Consider the following 12,121-nt stretch of genomic DNA (forward strand, 5'->3'; position numbering starts at 1 on the left):
CTCACCATATATATAATCAATTACCCATGTTTAAACTTTGGATATTCAATCATGATCTTCCCTTTGACTTAATAATATTTTAACCGTCGTCTTTCATCGGAAATATAAATATAACACCCTGAATACTTATAGACAAAATATTACAATAGTGTTCCGTATGTTTATAGATTATCTGTAATAGTAAGAAATACTAACATATATAGTGTCATCACCTTATGTAGTCATCTTATACTTATCATCGAAACAAAAATCGGACGTCCCACCTACCTACCATTCCATCGCACTCTGATTTCTCCTCACCATTTTCATCGCACTCCCAGAACCTTTCCTCCTCCCCTGCGCACCCTCTACCACATCGCTACGATGGCTGACGAGTCCCTTGACCCGCCACCGGCCGTGGCCCCATCGACGCCGCCGCCTCCAGTGCATCCCTGCGGCACTGTTCCACCTCGCGCTCGGCACGAACCGCGCTCGCGCAGCAGCTTGGAGCAGAGCTCCGTGCGCCCGGGGGCGGAGCTCGCTGGCGGCGCACCGGCGGCGGGCAGAGGCGTTGTAGATCCTGCAGGGGCAGGCAGCGCTCGCGCGGCAGTGAGGGGCAGCAGCGCCGCAGCAGCGATTCGGCAGCCAGCGGACCGCAGGCACAACTCCAGCCCCCCGTCCGGCATAAGGGGCAAGCGCGTGCGGGGCCCAAGGAGTAGCAGAGCGCCGCACGCGGTGCGCGGGCAGAGTGTGCAACATTGCAGCAACGGTGACGGCCTAGCCATGGCGCAAGCGTGGCTTTGGAGTGCAGAGGTAGAAGACGAGATGAAGCAGCTTGACGACGCATGTTTCAATCGTATGTTTAAGTGTTTCATATGTTTTATAAGATGTTGCAAATATTTTATGTGATTGTTACAAAAGTAGATCTAGATATTTTATCTGGATGTTGCATCTTCAAGAAGAGATTTGAATGTTCCATGAATCATGAAATACATGTTGCGGCGGTTTTTTTTTTCTCATCATCAACGGATGGCTAACAACAATTTTCCAACATGTTTTGATGTTGCAAGTGTTGACTTTCGATGTTGCAAATGTTCCAAACAAATATTGCAACAGTATATTTTTAATGTTTCATTTGATCCGATCATCAGACAATGTTGCAGCAGGAATTTTCACTTATCTGATAGCGTCCGATGCCAGCGCCCGGATCGGACGTCCGGGCGCTAGCTGCCCCGAACATGAAATACATGTTGCGGCGGATTTTTTTTTGCTCATCATCAACGGATGGCTAACAACAATTTTCCAACATGTTTTGATGTTGCAAGTGTTGATTTTCAATGTTGTAAATGTTCTAAACAAATATTGCAACAATATATTTTAAATGTTTCATTTAATCCGATTATGTTGCATGCAACATTAGACAATGTTGCAGCAGAAATTTTCACTCATCTAATAGCATCCAATGCCAGCGCCCGGATCGGACGTCCGGGCGCTAGCAGACCCCAACAAAATTTAGTCTCATCTGTGGCTTTTTCCACTGGATAATTAGACTAGAATCAGATCTCAGTTGAGGGTAAGAACGTGTTGGAGAAAGAGAGATGTCCTGAACGTACAAACGCACAAATAAATCTGGTCGCAACTTGGATCACACTACCGCTGGCCATATAGAATCCTGTCTGAATTGTGACTATTTTTTACATGATCGCATCTGTTTTCTGCTTATAAACTATTAAGGTGGATTCTGGTCGTAAATCTATATGCTCTCGTGCAAATCACGTCCAAACAAAAATCTGGATCCCAATGAACAAGAATCCAATGGTGGCATTAGGGGGTGCATATGTCACCGTGTGCAGGAAATCGACTCTATTTTCAGCAAAAGATATTTTCCAGAGCATGAAGATATCAATTAATGATCAACTTTGTGTGGTTATTTATTATTTGAAATTGGTGCTTTTGCCCCTTCTTCGCGCAGCAATTGTGATTAGCTCAAAATCGCGCAAGGGCAAAATCACAAAGTTAAAGAAAATGAGGGTATAATCATAATTGCAATATAAATTAGGGGTAAAACACAGATGCTGCTTATTATTTTCACATGAAAAGAAGAAAGCTGTTTGTTTTATTCTCCAATCGTTATTGGCACTAGCAAAATGTATGTGCGTGCCGCACGTATTTTTTTGGAAAATATATTATTAAACACGACTCAAGCTAGCAGTTGCAGCTTAGTCTGATTTGATTCCAAATAATTAATTTGGATATAGTAACAAATTTTCACTCATTTCGTTGCTAATAACTAATAAAGGAGCAATGTTTTTTGGTTCACCTCACCGTAAAGCTTCTAGTCATATCTCCACTGGTGAAATATGAAGACTTACGGATATGACAACTCTAATTTTATACCAATATTTCTTTTGGGTTTTGCTACAGCACTCCAGACACTACTACAGAACAGGTCTTTGTTCCAGACCATTTGTCCCGACAGCCTTTGGGCCCGGGACAATAGGTGGCTTTTGTCCCGGGTCCAACGGCTAGCCGGGCCAGCAGGGGGACATGGGCCTTTTGTCCCGGTTGGTGGCTCCAACCGGCCTTTTGTCCCGGTTGGAGCCACCAACCGGGATAAAAGGCCCCCATTTTATCCCGGTTGGTGTCTCCAACCGGGACAAAACTCCTTGGCCCCCTTATCCCCTTCCCTCTCCCCCGGCCCGAGCCATTCAGCTCATTTGTTCTTGCTATTCTTGGCTCGGGAGAGAGTTCTTGCTCATTTCTTCACCACATTTGTGAAGATCTTTGATTTCCCGTCCATCCATCGGCGCTAAAGGTTTGGGGCTTATTTTTCTCTTCTTCCTTGACTTGTATAGCTCATTTCATGCTTTAAAAATAGAGAAAATGTGTAGCTAGCTCATTTCTTTGACATTTAGATTGCATATGTAGGTGTGATTTTCTTTTAGATTTAGATGAGTATGTGGATACTAGAAATTTTTAGAATGAGTGTAGACACTTCAGGTGATGTACTTGTATATATGACCATATTGTGGATAGTTGATTTTTGTATTCATGAATGAATTAATGAAATGAGTATATTAGAATTTTTTGTATTATGAATAGATTATTTTGAAATTCTAGTGATGTATTTATTCAGGCTCATATTGAAGCTATCTAGAAGCTAAAAAAATCTTTATTTTGAAACAAGTATACGTCGTTAATCTCCACCCAACGGTGATGGCACTACCTTTCGGGAATACACGATGCGCTATAAGGACGTCGCGAATCGGTTGGTCGCATCACCAGCACTTCCGATTGATAAGAAGACAGCATTTGACGCAGTCAGCATGGCCGTTGTTGTACTGAGAGCATATCAACGAGCACGCTGCCTGTGCCAAGTGCTGTGCCTATTAATCGTAAATGTTGGTGCTGCGACTGGCCGATTGGTGACATCCTTGTACCGCACCGTGTCCCCCCGAAAGGCAGTGTCATCACCGCAGGGTTGAGGTTACTAACATATACATTTTCAGAAATAAATGTTTTTTTTCTTCTAGAGGGTTTCTGGATATTGAAAAGAGTGTACTCCTGGAACTGAAGGGTGTCAAAGTAATTAGAAGTTATAGAGATTTCTTTCAATTAATTAGAGATTTCTTTCAATTAATGATACATTTCGTCTTTTTTATATGATTTCATTGTTATTTGCAAGAGTTATTAATCTGATCATTGTAATTGTAATAGTAAATAATATTTGCATTGTAATGGTAAGAATTTATAATTTTGTGGAAAATAAAGGTATTTTTCAGTAATATATGGCTTCTGCAGTTGGAGGGAGTGGCGCCGGTGGGGGTGATCGTTGTCCTTCTGGAGACAAGGGCACAACTCGAGTAGGTCGTCGGTCCAAAAAATCTAGTGTTTTTCATAGGGCAGCGCTCCATTATTTGGAAAAAGAATATAGAGAATGCATGGCAAGAGGCGAGGAACCTCCGTTTGATCTTGAGGATTTATTGCGGCGTTACGGTTCGTCACCACCAAACTCGGAGGTTTTAGCTCCGTCATCTTCTTCTGCACCAGCAAGAAATCTGTTAGAGCATTCTGCGTTCCAACGCAAGGACGGTTGAAAACCTATGTGTTGTTGTCCGAATTTTTAAGTTTCATGTATAGTACTCCTTTGTTAAGTTCTGTAATGGATTAAGTACTCCTTTTAATTAATCAAGATGTATGATGGATATTGCAGATTTTTTAATTATTCATGTTATGTTACATTTAGTTTAATTTAGGTTTGATATATTTTATTTATTCGATACGTGTAAAGAATTGAAATCGATTTATTTAAAATGCAAATGGACCGGCAATGGATGTACAATGCTGACCGACGTTCGAAAGAATTCATTGATGGCCTGCATTATTTTTTGTCTGTGGCTGAGGCAAACAAGCAGAATGGTTTTATGTGCTGCCCGTGTGTGCATTGCAACAATAACAAGGATTACTCATCTTCAAGAATCCTACACAGCCATATTTTCGTAAATGGTTTCATGGAGAAGTATGTTTGTTGGACGAAGCACGGAGAACAGGGGTTACCATGGAAGACAATGAAGAAGAAGATTTTGATGACCACTTTCCCGGGAATGCTGGAATCGGTGCATTCGATGACGATATTTCCATGGAAGTGCCCGAAGTAGATGTAGCAGAAAATGATCCCAGCGACGATCTGGGGCAGTCATTGCACAATGTGCAGGCAGACTGTGAGAGTGAAACGGAGAGGTTGAAGTTCCAGAAGTTGTTAGAGGACCACCGTAAGTTGTTGTATCCAGATTATCAAAATGGATTGAAGAAACTTGGCACCACCTTGTAGTTGCTGCAATGGAAGGCGACAAATGGTGTATCCGACAAGGGATTTGGTGAATTACTCAAACTTGATAAAAAATGCTTCATAAGGACAACGAATTGCCTACCACAATGTATGAAGCCAAACAACTTGTTTGCCCTTTAGGATTGGAAGTGCAAAAGATATATGCATGCCCCAACGACTGCATCCTCTACCGAGGCGAGTACAAGAATTTGGATGTATGTCCCGTATGCAGTGCATTGCGTTACAAGATTAGAAAAGATGATCCTGGAGATGTCGAGGGGGAGCCTCTCCGGAAGAGAGTTCCTGCGAAGGTCATGTGGTATTCGCCTATAATACCACGTTTGAAGCGTCTGTTTAGAAATAAAGATAATGCTAAGTTGATGCGATGGCACAAAGAGGAACGCAAGAAAGACTTGATGTTGAGACACCCCACTGATGGGTCGCAGTGGAGAAAAATAGATAGAACATACTCTGAATTTGATTTGGATGCGAGATACATAAGGTTCGGTTTGAGTACGGATGGCATAAATCCTTTTGGTGAGATGAGCAGTGGTCATAGCACTTGGCCTGTGACTCTTTGTATGTACAATCTTCCACCATGGCTCTGCATGAAACGAAAGTTCATCATGATGCCAGTGCTTATCCCGGGTCCAAAGCAGCCCGAAAATGACATTGATGTGTACCTAAGACCATTGGTCGAAGAACTCTTATTGCTCTAGGGCGATGAAGGTGTACAGATGTGGGATGCGATGAAGGTGTACGGATGTGGGATGAATACAAACAGGAAAACTTCAACCTACGATCATTGCTGTTCGTAACGATCAATGACTGGTCTGCTCTTAGTAACTTGTCAGGACATTCGAACAAAGGATACAAAGCATGCATACACTGTTTAGATGATACCGATAATATATGGTTGACTCACTGTAAGAAGGTTGTATACATGGGTCATCGTCGGTTTCTTCCCATCAGGCATGCGGTACGAAAGAAGGGCAAGCATTTCAAAGGCCAAGCGGACCACCGAACAAAACCGATGCACCGTAGTGGCAAAGACGTCTTCAACATGGTAAAAGATCTAGAAGTTATTTTTGGAAAGGGGTCTGGTAGCCAACCTGTTCCGAACGAAAATGGAATGGCGCCCATGAGGAAGAAGAAATCTATATTTGGGAGCTACCATATTGGAAAGTCTTAGATGTTCGTCATGCAATTGATATGATGCACCTCACGAAGAATTTTTACATCAACCTGATAGCATTCTTGGGAGTGTACGGAAAGACACAAGATACAGTAGAAGCACGTCAAGAATTGCAACATATGGAAAAACGAGATGCCATACATCCAGAACAGTGAGATAATGGACGACAATACTTAAGTCCTGCTAGCTATACTCTTAGCAAGGAAGAGAAAGAAACCATGTTTGACTGCTTGAGCAGTATAAAGGTTCAATCTGGATACTCATCCAATATAAAAGGAATCTTAAATTTGGTAGAGAAGAAATCTACAAATCTCAAGTCCCATGACTGCCATGTGCTTATGACCGAACTTCTTCCGGTTGTGCTGCGGGGGATTCTGCCTGATAACTCCTCCTTGCTGAGTTCCTCGATAGATGAGGAGATGTTGCCTTCGTCGAGGTTGGTGATGACGCCCATCTTTTTCTAGGGAGTAGATTAGATCGGTTTTGAATAACCAGATTAATCGTTCCCCAGCGGAGTCGTAAAAAAAGTGTGTTGACGCAAAATCTGGTCACACACTCGAATGCGCTAGAACGCGCACCAAGATCGTCAAAACGATCAAAACCAGCAACCTCTCTGCGCAGACCGGTCAAACCGGTTATGCAAACCGGTCAGACCGGTGCTCCAGGGAGACGGCGATAACCTAGAACCAAGAGCTCGGGACGGACCCCATCGGTGCTAATGGAGATAGGGTTGCTCTGAGGTCGGCAAGCCACTTAGAACGTCATCGAACGCCATAGAGACGAGTGAAGAACAGAAGATGGGGTTGAAAAAGATAGGGTTTAGAGGATAAAATTAAGGTATGATTTGTTGAATCGATTGGAATTACCCTCAATCGGCCGTGGCCCTTGATATATATAGGATGGGGAGGTCTGTACCCATTAGGAGTCGAAACCCTAATAAATCTCGTGTCAAAATACAACTTCTAACTCGGATTGGGCGTTTTGGACCGGTCTGACCGCCCCTGAACCGGTCTGACTGGTCAGACCAGATCCAGGTCTTCCGGGAGGCATAACTTCCTCATCCGGACTCCAAATTGGACGTTCTATATATGCATTTCGATCGTCTCGACGAGATCTACGCAATGATATAGACCAATTGACGATTTGCCAAATATTTCTTGACCGGTCGGACCGGTTTGTACGAGAGGTCTGACCGGTCTGTCCAGATCGTCCAGAAAACCTGAATCGTGCCAATTTTGGGTGTCAACACCGTTCAAACGTGACGAATTTGTGCAGTAAGAACCATCAGCAATTCAGCATTACTAACATGTTTGGAAGCGGCCATTGCATCTCAAGCTGACTGAGTAGCCGCCTGCCGGAGTGATACTATTAACTATAACGTGAATGCATTGACATGGGTTGATACTTGACACTTTAGAGGAAAATAAAATAGACACTTGACACTTTAGAGGAAAATAAAATAATAGGTGAGTTGTAATATCCTTTCCCTAATGTGACACTAGTAAGATGCCCATGCTAACGCCACGGAAAAATTTCAGATGTGCACAAAACAACACATCCATAGTCCAAAATGAAAAATATGTTTCACGCAAAGATGTAAAATGTAGTTATTATATGTTGAAGTAGCTTGCCCATGCTATCACTATGAGTGACACCTTATCTATGCATATCAAAACAACCAAAAGACAAAATATGTTTCCATATTTAAGAATAAACTGATCATATCCATGCAAATGAAAATCATCAATCAATTCGTGTCAAAAAAAATTATCAATCAATTTAAAATGCTTATATTGCTCATAATATAAAATCATCGACCCAGTGTATTTTTTTTAAAAAACATTAGTCACAAAACTCAAATTAGGCAAAACATTAGACATGCCATTGATATTGAATATCATCACCTTTCCCTCCCCCCTCCCCAGCAAAACCCCACGTCGTGAGCCAGTACAGCCACAGCAAGCACACGACCATGACGGCGGAGCACCGTTGGCTCCTCACTGATCACTGATTACGATTAATACTTTCAACAAAGCCCGAGCATGAGAACGATAGCCTGTAGAAAGCATAAATGAACAGATTAGTCAACAAATTGCCAAAAGACAGTCTAGAAAATACATTGCACTATGCTGTATGAACTGGTATAAAACATATGCTACCTCGCTCATTCTCACTATATACCACCAAGAAAGTGGTTCATCTCAGAACTAAACATAAAGATACATCTAAACTGTACCTGCATAAGCTGTACATAAGTTGTACCTACAAGCATGACGTGTCACAAAAAGCACCAGATTCAGATCTTTTTATTGATAGTGATAGAATCAGCAATGGGATGCAATACCTATGCAAAGGATAAGAGCGAAATATGAATCCATCTGAAATCTTGGAAGAAGTTCATGGAAATACACATAATGAGTCTTGCAATAGATGACACTGCAAATTTAGCATAAACAGATGTTTCATGTAGCAGATGGAGGGAATACTTGTCAGCAAGCATCTCTGATGCAGCATCCACAGAAGTCGCACACCATCAAATGGTACAAATATGTCATTAACCATAAAATGATTTAGATACAAATGTACATGTAAAGTGTACACAAAATAGCTTAGTTTTACACTAAAATTGGGTACAAGCAATGATCTATGCGGTGCATTATCTCTCCTTCAAATATCATATATATGCCTTCCTCTTGGCCTTTTCTCAAAGTTTACTTTGCCATTTGGTGCAACATGCTTTAATATGAGCAACATATATTCAGACTACATATGGAGTAACAGGATTTCACAATCTACCATCACAACTCAGTTTCCCTCATTGCTTGATGATTGAATGATTCAGATAAAGGAATAAAAAAGCTTTTCATATTGCAATGAACCCTAAATTGGTTTTTACAAGATGATATCCCGGAAAATATTTCTTTCGCCCAGAATTAAAGGAAAGAAAAAAAAAATCTTCAAGCACAGGAATTAGTAGTGCCGCTTCATCAATTTTTGCCTAAAACATCTTGAGCACAATAGTAACCTGAAGGATAAGAGCAATATAGGTGTCAGCAGATGCATCTTCTGACAGCCAAGCTCAACATAACCCACTCTTTTTTTATATAATCTGGAGTATGCTTTTTATGACAATCCTAGGATTGGATCATGCATTGTCTACACGGTTCTCGTGCATTATTGGTCTCAAGCTTAACAGCCAGGTAATAAAGAGAAACTATTAACCCCCTCAAATTAATCCTCGGCACCATTCAAGTTGTTGCAGTACAATCTGAAAAATGAAAACTGACCTAGCCTAACTTAGTTTGCTGGAAAGAAATAACAGTAAGATAGTTGTAATAAAGAATTACCGATCCCTAATAGCTTAGATCAATTTCTAACAATATAGTTATCTTGAACCCACCCATTAGCAAAGACAACTTCTAACATTATTATGGCAGCTAGTTTCACATTCAAAATGATGCACCTCATAAAATCAAATAGAGAAAAGGTCAAACAGCAAGATCTACTCACTTCTTGGCAAGCTTTGAAAAAGGTCAAGCAGCTTAGCAAGGAGAATAAATAGCAAGGACAGAAGGGGGAAAATATACCTAGCATCGTTCAATCAGTTTTTGAAACAAACTACTTCTCTAGACATGAACACAAAAAATATATATGGTCATGGATTTTGTGTTGGCAAGCTTTGTAAAGGAAGTCAAACTCTGGACATTAACATGGTCATATAGAAATTCAGCCTAGAGGCAAGTCATGAAAAGAAATGTGCCATCCAACGCTAGCAGTTGGTAATCTGGCAAAGTTAAATGATTTTAAGGCGTGTGGGGCTTACCAAAGCTTGCCTCGATGTCGTCAAAAGACAAGGTCAGATTATTCCCCATTAGCACGACATTGGCAGCTCCTAGCTGAGCCATTAGACAGGCCTTAACACAAAGAATGATAAATCTACTCTTCATCTTGGCAATCTCCAAAGCCCTAGGGGAAAAGACAGCTCATTTTTTAGGAATTACGAGCACAGAAGCGATAAAACAGAGAGGTGCCCGTGCTATGAATTTATCATTAGTGATGCATCTGAATATCTCTTTCTCAACATAGCATATCATTACCAAATATTGACAAATATTGGAGATTTAATTCCTGAATTAAATAAATTCATTGCAAAATTGCTGGAATTGGGGTCAGAAGTTTTGAAGTTCCATACCCTTCTTGGTTTCTTCAATCTTCACTTCTTCAGTTCTTTTGTTCTTCTTTAGATGGCAAGGCGCTGAGCGCCTGAGCCTGCGCCTGCGTGCTGCCAGCACGGGCGCACGGCAGGCAGCCCAGGCGGCAGGCCGGCAGCAGTTGGGCGGCAGGCCGCAGGCCACTGGACGGCCGCCGAGCATACGCAACACCCGTACAGACTCTGGCGCGCCCGGCCACCCGCCGCAACGCGGCCACGCCGGGGCACCGGCACGGCGGCACGCGCCCCCGCCTCCGCGGACTGGGACCACGGGTCCGTGCGGCGTCCTGGGTGCCCGGCCGAGCGCCCAAGCGGACGACCGAGCCCCTGACGCGAGCCGCCGCCGCAACCGGTCTTCCGCACCGCGACCTGTCTTCGGCGAGCAGGGGCGGCTTGACGTCGGGCGGGGAGAACGGGGCGCGGCGAGCGAGGACGGTGGTGCTGGGCACGGGCTCCTCATCGTCGTCGCTGCAGGTGGGGCTACGATAGCCGGCGCGGGCAGCCACGACCCATGGCACGCATGTGGGGCTGCGGCGGTGGGCGCACTTGAGCAGCGGTGCGCCGGCGCGTGTTCGTCCTTCCTCCCCGCCTGATCCCGCGCCGCCGGCGGCGATGTGCAACTGCTTCCTCCATCTCCCAGACGCCAGAACCCTGCGTCGACGCAGATCCAGCGAAGGGAGTCTTAGATCCGGCGAGGGAGAGGGTAGATCCGGACCCCGGCGGCACGCCGGCTGCGGGGGGCCTTGCCTCTACGGCGAGCACCGCACGGCGGCCGCGGAGGGCCTCCCGCGATGGTGGCACGCCGGCTGCGGGGAGCCTTGGCCCGACGGCGAGCGCGGCAGGGCGGCCGGTGGAGGTCCCTCGGCCGAGCGCGCGTGCGGGAGGTGGGCGAGCGGGCCGCCGCCGGAGCTTCCACGGGCGCACATGGGGGAGATCCACCAGCACAGAGAAAGGGAAGAGAGGGGAGGTAAAAAAGGGTTTTTTTATTGGTGCCACCGCAATTTTTGAAGTTATGAGATATACCATTACAATTCACACATTTTGAATCGTACCATTACAATTCTTTTTTTTGAACTGTGCCATTTTATACGTCTTTTATGTTCTTGGACCCACTCGTAGACCCGTGTATTTTCGTATGGTCCAAAATACCCCTGCTACTTCCCTCCCTCCGCCCGCGCCGCCGCGGATCCTTGCTCCGCCCGCACCCCGCGCAAGCTAGGAGCCGGGCCGCCGGTCTTCCGCCTACGCTCGCCTCACAGCTGCCCTAGCCGCGCCACCCTTCCTCCGCCCGCACGCTCTCACCTCGTAGCTGGCCTCACCGCGCCACCCTTCCTCCACGCGTGTGCGCTCGCCTCGCAGCTGGCGTCGCCTCCAGCAGGCGCGAGGGGAGGGCGCGGTGGCAGCGTGCCCGCGCGAGGGCCAGGCAAGGCCGGCGGCGGGGGAGGAGCTCGCCCGGTGGGGGATCAGGCCGACGGGGGCGGCATGGGGGCGGAGGTGAGCAGCGCGGTGGAGGTGAGGTTGAAGGAGAAGCTGACGTGTGGGCCCCACACATCAGTGAGGGAAGGGAGAGAAGTAGCAGGGGTATTTTGGACCATACGAAAATACACGGGTCTGCGAGTGGGTCCAAGAGCACCAAAGACGTATAAAATGGCATGGTTCAAAGAAGAGAAGAACTGTAATGGCACGATTCAAAATACGTGAATTGTAATGGCATATCTCAGAACTTCGAAAATTGCAGTGGCACCAATAAAAAAAAAACCCAAAAAAAAAGAGGGCATGGGTGAGATCCACCAGCGCCGGGTGGGATTCGAACTCCTAGCGTTGCGACTTCGTCCGGCGGTGGAGGCTTCAACGCGGGGCAGGCTTCAACGCGTTGAAGCCTGGATGGGCTGACCGTCGGATCACAGCG

The 12,121-nt window shown here is 45.1% G+C and overlaps 1 long non-coding RNA gene across 3 annotated transcripts; it reads right to left on the reverse strand.

The window, feature by feature from the left end:
- Positions 1 to 7,769: 7,769 nt before the first annotated feature.
- LOC120712171 lies at positions 7,770 to 11,204 on the reverse strand. Of its 3 annotated transcripts, none has more exons than XR_005690738.1 (4): positions 10,195 to 11,204; positions 8,489 to 9,968; positions 8,239 to 8,346; positions 7,770 to 8,058 (listed from the first exon to the last, which is right to left on the reverse strand). It is a non-coding gene; the product is annotated as an uncharacterized LOC120712171 (long non-coding RNA). The 3 variants fall into 3 exon arrangements; XR_005690739.1 differs by having other exon boundaries at positions 8,162 to 8,346; XR_005690737.1 differs by having other exon boundaries at positions 7,770 to 8,346.
- Between the last annotated feature and the right edge of the window lie 917 nt (positions 11,205 to 12,121).

Source organism: Panicum virgatum, chromosome 6K, assembly GCF_016808335.1.
Source record: "Panicum virgatum strain AP13 chromosome 6K, P.virgatum_v5, whole genome shotgun sequence".
In the NCBI taxonomy this organism is placed as follows: Eukaryota; Viridiplantae; Streptophyta; class Magnoliopsida; order Poales; family Poaceae; genus Panicum; species Panicum virgatum.